The 9,146-nt window shown below is 48.0% G+C and overlaps 1 non-coding gene across 1 annotated transcript; it reads right to left on the reverse strand.

The window, feature by feature from the left end:
- Positions 1-5,000: 5,000 nt before the first annotated feature.
- Positions 5,001-5,074, reverse strand: trnan-guu. Its single transcript has one exon. It is a non-coding gene; the product is annotated as a tRNA-Asn (tRNA).
- Between the last annotated feature and the right edge of the window lie 4,072 nt (positions 5,075-9,146).

Here is a 9,146-nt window from a genome sequence, read left to right on the forward strand (position 1 = left end):
AGGAAGGAGGGGGTGGGGGCGAGGACGCGACTCGAATAATAGTCGCGTCCTCTCCGGGAAGCGACTGAAGGACGGTATCCCCCGTACCGTACCCTATTCCCCCACATTAAAACATTAAAAAACATAAAAAAGCACACTTCAACATAACAAAAAAAACGAAAAACAAAAAGATACCGGTCTGAAGGTGGAGGCAGCGGGCAATAGCGCCACCGAAAGTACAACGCTCAGAGAGGAGGAGCAGCGGGAGAGGTTGTTGTAGTACTCTCAGCGGAGAGAGGAGGAGAACTTCACATGTGATCGGGGGGAGGGGGGGCAACAATTCACCGGGTATGTCCAGTGAGCACAGGTGTGGCAGTGTGGGTCGACACTCTCTGGCGTTCAGTGAATGCGAGGTGAATTATCGCTCAGCACATATTCTGGGCCGCAGTATTCAGGACAGGAGCCAACTAGGCAAATATACAACTGAGTAACGAAGCCATTTGTTCCATGTCGCAGCAGATAATCAATCGACTTACCGGCGTGACCAAAATCTTTGCGCTACGGACATATTTACAAACCTATTTCCGCGGAATATTAATTCTGACAGCAGTTAGTGAACAACCCGTCAAAATTATGCACAGGTCGGTTCAAACGAGCGGACCTGCTACCGCCGTAATCGGCAGGATTCGAACCTGCGCGGGGATACCTGCGCTCGAAGAAGATAATTCACCAGAAAAATTCGGTGAGTCCTGGGACAAACTGAGAGCGCTGATTGCAGTGTCACGGCAGTAGTACTGATCCTAAACCAAAGCTGGAGAGCGCCGGAAACACACAACAGGCCAGGCAGATTCGTTGAAAATCGCTACCAAAATATGTGGGGAGGTGAGACACAATTTGGGGGGAGGGACTCACTTTCTTGGTGCCCGCGCAGGGCTTCAACATCGGGAACCTCTATCGCCTCGACGTAGCAGTTTGATTTTAAGCTGCATCGGTCGATGAAAGCACCCTCGAACGGGCCGATTCAGCCCTTAGAAATCGTCTGATACCCGCTTGAATCTTTCAAAAGCTACAAGTGATAAATAACACTTAAGCAAATTCAATTGAACCAACCTTGGAGGGGGGAGACAGAGAGAGATGAGGAAAACATACTAAATAACGTGAATAAGGGTGAATGAGCGTCTTACCTGCAAGCCAGCCAGGAAACCCTTTCGACCTGAGGCCTTAATGAGCTGACCAGTTTAAATCCGATACCCGTTTAAATCTTTCCCATTCACCAATATATCCAATTATTGGATGTTCGGCAGCTGTGGCGGGGCCTGAATGCAATCACCTCCTATAAGGCGAAACCAGGAGGCAGCTCGAATGTCGGCGAAACATCACTCCCTGACGAGCTCAATGCGTTTCACGCACGCTTTGATAGGGAGAATACAGATGTGCCTTCTCGAGCCCCCATTCGCAGCGATGGTATTTCAGTCTCAGTCACAGAGGCCGACGTCAGGAAATCCTTCGGAGGGGTGAACTGCAGTTTGCTTACCGCCACAACAGATCAACGGTGGATGCGATCTCGCTGGCCCTCCACTCCACTCTGGACCACTTGGACAACAAAAACTCATATGTCAGGCTGTTATTCATTGATTACAGCTCGGCATTTAATACTATCATCCCCTCCAAGCTGATTACCAAACTGGCAGAACTGGGTCTCTGCGCATCCATCTGCAATTGGATCCTCGACTTCCTCATCCACAGACCACAGTCTGTTCGTGTTGGTGGAAATGTGTCAGACTCGATAACAATCAGCACGGGTGCACCTCAAGGATGCGTGCTCAGCCCCCTGCTGTACTCACTCTATACTCATGACTGCGTAGCCGGTCATAGAGCGAACTCCAGCATCAAGTTGGCTGACGTCACCATTGTTGTGGGACGTATCACTGATGGGAATGAGTCCGAGTATAGAAGAGAGATCGAGCAACTGTCCATATGGTGCCAGCACAACAACCTGGCCCTCAACACCAGCAAAACCAAGTGTCACGGCAGTAGTGGACTTTGGAAGGAGTAGGATGGGGACCCGCAGTTGCGTTTATATCAACGGGTCAATGGTTGAAAGGGTCAAGAGCTTCAAATTCCTGGGCGTGCACATCTCTGAAGATCTTTCCTGGTCCGAGAACACTGATGCAATTATCAAGACAGCTCATCAGCGCCTCTGCTTCCTGAGAAGATTACGGAGAGTCGGTTTGTCAAGGAGGACTCTCTCTAACTTCTACAGGTGCACAGTAGAGAGTATGCTGACCGGTTGCATCGTGGCTTGGTTCGGCAAATTGAGTGCCCAGGAGAGGAAGAGACTACAAAAAGTAGTAAACACTGCCCAATCCATCATCGGCTCTGACCTTCTTTCCATCGAGGGGATTTATCGAAGTCGCTGTCTCAAAAAGGCTGGCAGTATCATCAAAGACCCACACCACCCTGGCCACACACTCATCTCCCTTCTACCTTCAGGTAGAAGGTACAGGAGCCTGAAGACTACAACGACCAGGTTCAGGAATAGCTACTTCTCCACAGACATCAGGCTATTAAACCTGGCTCGGCCAAAACTCTGAACATTAACAACCCATTATTTGTTATTTGCTATTTATCAGTTTATTTATGCATGTGTTTTGTAGTCAATGCCTATTATGTTTGTGTGCTGAAGCAAAGCAAACATGTCATTCTCCTATCAGGGACACATGACAATAAACTTGAACTTGAACTTGAATTAGTTCAAATGGTAATTGTACTCGCATCAGACAGCTTTAAGTAATTCTCCGTGAACACCTTCAGTAATACTTGAAGGTCAAAACACAATTAATGACACATCATGTTAATTCGATGTTTATAGAGGCATTTAACACGCGCTGAACAGTGACACCCCCACTGTCTCGCGGAAAGCGGAGATTTTAATAGTTTTTTTTCACCGAATTTCATAATCCGGATTACAAAACATGGGATGGATTGTCCCCCACCTCTCAAAACATGGATAGGGACATTTCTATATGTAGGTAGAGTGGGAAAATCAGGTTGGTTCTGGGCCCCAAGAAAGGGACCTTGTAGAGTGCGTCCGAGATGGATTCTGAGAGCAAATGTACTGGAGCCTGCCAGAATGAAGGCAATTCTGGATTAGGTGTTTTCTAATGAATCATGATTTAATAAGGGAACTCAAGGTAAATGAACCACCAGGTGGTAGTGACCATAATATGATAGGTTTTAATCTGCAATTTGAGAGGGAGAAGGTTAAATCAAAAGTGTCAGTGTTGCAGTTGGTCAAACGGACTATGTAGTCATGAGAGAGAAACTGATCAAGGTCGACTGGTAAAGGATCCCTGCAAGAATGACGGTGGAACAGCAATGGCAGGAATGTCTGTGCATCATCCAGAAGATGCAGGATCATTTTATTCCAAAGAGGAAGAAATATTCTAAGGGCAGTAAGAGACAACCCTGGCTGACAAGGGAAGATAGGGATGGAGTAATGCTAAAATAATAGAAGTATAACATAGCAAAGAGCAGCGGGCAGCCAGAGGGTTGGGTAACTTTCAAAGGACAACATGAGGTAAGACAGAGGGCCGTCACGGGACAACCAAATTAGTGTGGGCGGGAGTCACATTCAGTCCCCGGCAGGTGATGGCGGGGGTTCTTCCCTCAAGTCCCGAGTCAGCAGGCTGGAGAGACTGAGCCCGGTTGGCGGGTGTCCCGAGTGTTGTGAAAGGACTAAGTCCGGATACTTTCCTGTTCCTCTCATCACGGGCCGCAGCGTGATCTGCGCAGGAATCTCTCCGATTTAATGTAATGTTAAGGGGGGTGGCGGGTGGGGGGGTGGGGGGGGGGGGGGGGCGTGAGACAAACAGAGGAGGGAGGGCGCGGCTGGACGTAGAGGGTCTGGCAGCAAACGCGAGAGCTACATTTTTACATCGAAGGAAACTCTTTGGGGGTTACGTTTGGGGACCGGGACTCCCGTGTGACCCAACGGGTCCCACTTAGTCCAGCATTTTTTAAACATTGTGATAGTACCTGGATCCACCAGCCTCCTACATGCGGTAGGATCCAGATACCATACACCACATTCGTCTAAACAGTACTACTTTTGATACTTTCTAGCTTCCGGGCGGCTAGACCGTGGGGGTGTTATGGGAAATAATGTTCTACTCTCGAAGACCCTCATTATTGGGTAAATCCCGATCAGGTCCGCCTCAGCTTCCTTTGTTCCAGGAAAATAAACCTGTCTGTCCAGACTCGCCCCTTTCTGGTGGATCCCCCCCCCCCCCCCCCCGCGCCTCTCCTTTACACTCACACCGCTCCAATCACTCCAATTGTATTCCAGATTGCTGCCATCATTCTATCCTTTATAGTGTGCTTTGCGTATTTATCTATATCGAACTATCTACACATCGCAAAAACTCTCATCTTGTTTGTTTTGTATTTCTCGGCGTCTTTCTTCATTTTATTAGCGTGCTCATCAGTGTTGTTATCCCTGTCTCACTACTCGCCATGTTCCCAGGTTTCTACACCTGGGTTAATATCCTTGTGCTCACTGCTGTCGCGTATACTTGCTCCTGGTTCCCAGGTCCCGACATTGAACGAAATAAAATATAAACGGGCAAATCGACGGGGATTTATACCTCCGAAACGTCACTTTCCCAGTTCTCGAGGATTCGGGGCAAAGTCGAGTCTGCATCTTAAAGTCCAAATTTCTTCCGATATCGTTTGCGGGATTTCCTCCAACTTTTGAAAAGTCACCAGGTGGAAGTGATGGGAATTGAACCTGGGGCCTTTACACGAAAAACGTGCGCCCTTCTGCAGAGCTACATCCCGGACTCCGTGAGAACAACATCGACATTGAAATAGCTGGAGCAGGCCACGCGGCCATACGAGTTTCCACCACCATTCAACATGTTCTCAGCTGATCATCCCAACACAGTCTACTGTTCCCCTCCCCATACCTCTCGACGCCTTTTGTGTCCAAACATGCACAGCAAAAAATATCCGATCACCAGCGTCCCTGGGTGGGCTCGAACCACCAACCTTTCGGTTAACAGCCGAACGCGCTGACCGATTGCGCCACAGAGACAACTGTACGGAAAGGGCAATAAACGGTCGATTCCCGAGCTGGGAAGCGGTGACCAGGGACACGGTTGGGAAACTGCTTTTCATAAACGGCATCAAAGATTAGGGCCATAAAGATTTTTTCTAAAATAAATGTTATTCAGACCCCCCACCCACCCCACCCCCACCCCCACCCCGTATATAGTACAGGATCACATCCAACACTCCCAACGCTTACACATACAGTAATTTGTTTTATATTCTGTGCATATATTCTGTGGATAAAGTGTCCTTATACAAAGCCCCCTTATCGTTCACTTGGTCAGGAAGCCACGGTCCTCATCAAGCAGAAAATTCTGGAAACACTTAGCTTCCTGTGTACAGATCCGCCCTTCTTCAGACTGAGTGTCAGGGAAGAGGGAAGCTCGAGATGTTGAAGGGTTGAACAAGAACGTAAGGTGTGAAAATAACAGATAATTATATTGTATTGTATTCAAATTTATTGTCATTGTCTCAATTAGAGACAACGAAATGAATTTCCCTTTACAGTCAGTATCATAAAAATAAATAAATAATAAATAAAAAAGCATTAAATATAAAATTAAATTTTAAAAAAAGCACACACAGAAAGTCCACGACACAACATAACACAATGGCACCAAGGTGAGGAAGGCACCATAGTCCAGCCAGCCTCATCTCCGATCTTCCCAGATGTTGACCCGAGTTCGGGGCCTTCCGAGCACCCGCAGTCGCCACCCCGGGCGGCCCGATGCTCAGGCCCTCTCGCCGGGCTGATGGAACGCCGACGCCGAACCCCGACGGTGAAAATCCTCCTCAGCGGCCCGGACCTCCCGATCAGCCGCCTACCACCGGAGTCCGCAGCTCCCGAGTCCGCAGGCCTAGCCGGGCAGAGTCGCAGGACCCAACGATGTTTGTCATCGCCGCCCGCGTTGGGAGCTCCGCGAACCACAGCTCCAGGATGTCGGTGCCGCAGGCCCAGCACTCCGGGCTCCAGACGGCGATCCCCGGTAAGGCATCGCCAGCCCCGCGATGTATCAGCGCTGTCCCGCCGCTGCTGGAACTTTGGTCGGTCCTGGCAGGAAAGGCCGCGCCAATCCAGTAGGTAGGCCGCTGGGGGGAGGGGGGGGTGGGGGGCGAGGACGCGACTCGAATAATAGTCGCGTCCTCTCCAGCAAGCGACTGAAGGACGGTATCCGCCTTACCGTACCCTCTTCCCCCACATTAATACATTAAACAAAAACATAAAAAAGCACACTTCAACATAACAAACAAAAACGAAAAAACAAAAAGATACCGGTCTGAAGGTGGAGGCAGCTGGCACCAGCGCCACCGAAAGTACAACACTCAGAGAGGAGGAGCAGCGGGAGAGGTTGTTGTAGTACTCTCAGCGGAGAGAGGAGGAGAACTTCACATGTGATCGGGGGGAGGGGGGGGGGGCAACAATTCACCGGGTATGTCCAGTGAGCACAGGCGTGGCAGTGTGGGTCGACCATCTCTGGCGTTCAGTGAATGCAAGGTGAATTATCGCTCAGCACATACTCTGGGCCGCAGTATTCAGGACCGTACCCAACTAGGTAAATATACAGCTGAGTAACGAAGCCATTTGTTCCATGTCGCAGCAGATAATCAATCGATTTACCGGGGTGACCAAAATCTTTGCGCTACCGATATATTCACTTACCTATTTCCGCGGAATATTAATTCTGACAGCAGTTAGTGAACATTCCGTAAAAATTATGCACAGGTCGGTTCAAACGAGCGGACCCGCTACCGCCGTAATCGGCATGATTCGAACCTGTGCGGGAAACCCCCAATGGATTATCAAGTCCATCGCCTTAACCACTCGGCCACAACCACTACGCTCCAACTGCCTGTGCTCGAAGAAGATAAATCACCAGAAATAATCGGTGAGTCCTGGGACAAACTGAGACAGCGCTGATTGCGGTGTCACGGCAGTAGTACTGATCGTAAACCAAAGCTGGTGAGCGCCGGAAACACACAACAGGCCAGGAATCGATGTAAAAGATGAGGTGAGTAATGGATTACATTTATTATATATGAATGCGCGAAGTATAAGAAGTAAATTGGATGAGTTTGAGGCTCAGTTAGGAATTGGTAGATATAACATTGTGGGGATTACAGAGACACGGCTGCAGGTGGGTCAGGACAGATAACTAAATATTCAGGGTTATACATCCTATAGAAAGGACTGGCAGGTGGGCCGAGTATGTGCGGTAGCTCAGTTGGTGAGGGATGAAAATCAGTTCTTTGCGAGGGGTGACCATTGGACTGACGATGTAGAGTAGCTGTGGATAGAAATGAGGAATTGTAAAGGTAAAAAGACAATAATGAGAATTATCTACAAACGCCCAAACAGCAACCTGGATATAGGGTGCAAGTTGCAGCATGAGTTAAAATTGGCATTTAAGAAAGGTAATGCCACTGTGGGTAGGGACATGTAAACAACCTCCCAGATATACCAAAGGACAGAGGATTTAGGGAGACAGAGGAACTGCAATAAATTTGCATTAGGTGAAAAATAGTATTGGATGAAGGAGAGCCAGTGGATGTACTATATCTGGACTTTCAGAAAACTTTTGATAAGGTACCACAGGAGATTACTGAGCAAAGGTAGAGCATATGGGATTGTGAGTAGGGTATTGACTTGGATAGAGAATTGTTTGGCGGACAGGAAATATAGGGATGTAATGTTGAAGATCTTTTAGGCGCTGGTAAGGCCGCAATTTGAATATTTTGAGCAATTGTGGGCACCATAGTTGAGGAATAATGTGCTGGTCCTGGAGAGGGTCCAGAGGACATTTACAAGAATTATCCCAGGAATCAGTAGGTTAATCTATCAGGAGCGTTTGTTGGAACTGGGCCTGTACTCGATGGAGTTTATAAGAATGTGTGGGATCTCATTGAAGCATGCAGAATAATGAAAGGATTGGATAGAGTGGGTGTGGAGAGGATGTTTCCACGGGAGGGTTTAGGACTAGAGGTTATAGCCGCAGATTTAAAGGACATCGTATTAGGAAGGTGAGGAGACATTTATTTTGTCAGATAGTCGTGATTCTGTAGCATTCTGACGGCTGTGGAAGCCAGGTCAATTGATAAGGCAGAGATAGATATATTCTTGTTTAGTAAAGGTGTCAGAGGTTATGGGTAGAAGGCAGGGGAATGTGGTTATAGAAATATAGGATCATAGAAAATATGTGCAGGAGTAGGCCATTCGGCCCTTCGAGCCTGCACCGCCATTCAATATGATAATGGCTGATCATCCAACAGCAGCCTGCCTTCTCTCCATACCCCCTGATCCCTTAAGCCACAAGGGCCACATCTAACTCCCTCTTAAATATAGCCAATGAACTGGCCTCAAGTACCTTCTGTGGCAGAGAATTCCAGAGATTCACCACTCTCTGTGTGAAAAATGTTTTTCTCATCTCGGTCCTGAAAGATTTCCCCCTTATCCTTAAACTGTGACCCCTTGTTCTGGACTTCCCCAACATCGGGAACAATCTTCCTGCATCTAGCCTGTCCAAACCCTTACGAATGTTGTAAGTTTCTATAAGATCCCCCCTCAATCTTCTAAATTCTAGCGAGTACAAGCCGAGTCTATCCAGTCTTTCTTCATATGAAAGTCCTGACATCCCAGGAATCAGTCTAGTTAACCTGCTCTGTACTCCCTATATGGCAAGAATGTCTTTCCTCAGATTAGGAGGCCAAAACTGTACGCAATACTCCAGGTGTGGTCTCACCAAGACCCTGTACAACTGCAGTAGAGCATCCCTGCTCCTATTTTTTTGCTATGAATGCTAACATACCATTCGCTTTATTCGCTGCCTGCTGCACCTGCATGCCTACTTTCAATGACTGGTGTACCATGGCACCGAGGTCTCGTTGCATCTCCCCTTTTCATAATCGGCCACCATTCAGATAATAGTCTAATTTCCTATTTTTGCCACCAAAGTGGATAACCTTACATTTATCCACATTATACTGCATCTGCCATGCATTTGCCCACTAACCCAGCCTATCCAAGTCACATTGCAGCCTCCTAGAATCATCCTCACAGC

The sequence above is a fragment of the Amblyraja radiata genome, chromosome 37 (genome assembly GCF_010909765.2).
Source record: "Amblyraja radiata isolate CabotCenter1 chromosome 37, sAmbRad1.1.pri, whole genome shotgun sequence".
Classification (NCBI taxonomy): Eukaryota; Metazoa; Chordata; class Chondrichthyes; order Rajiformes; family Rajidae; genus Amblyraja; species Amblyraja radiata.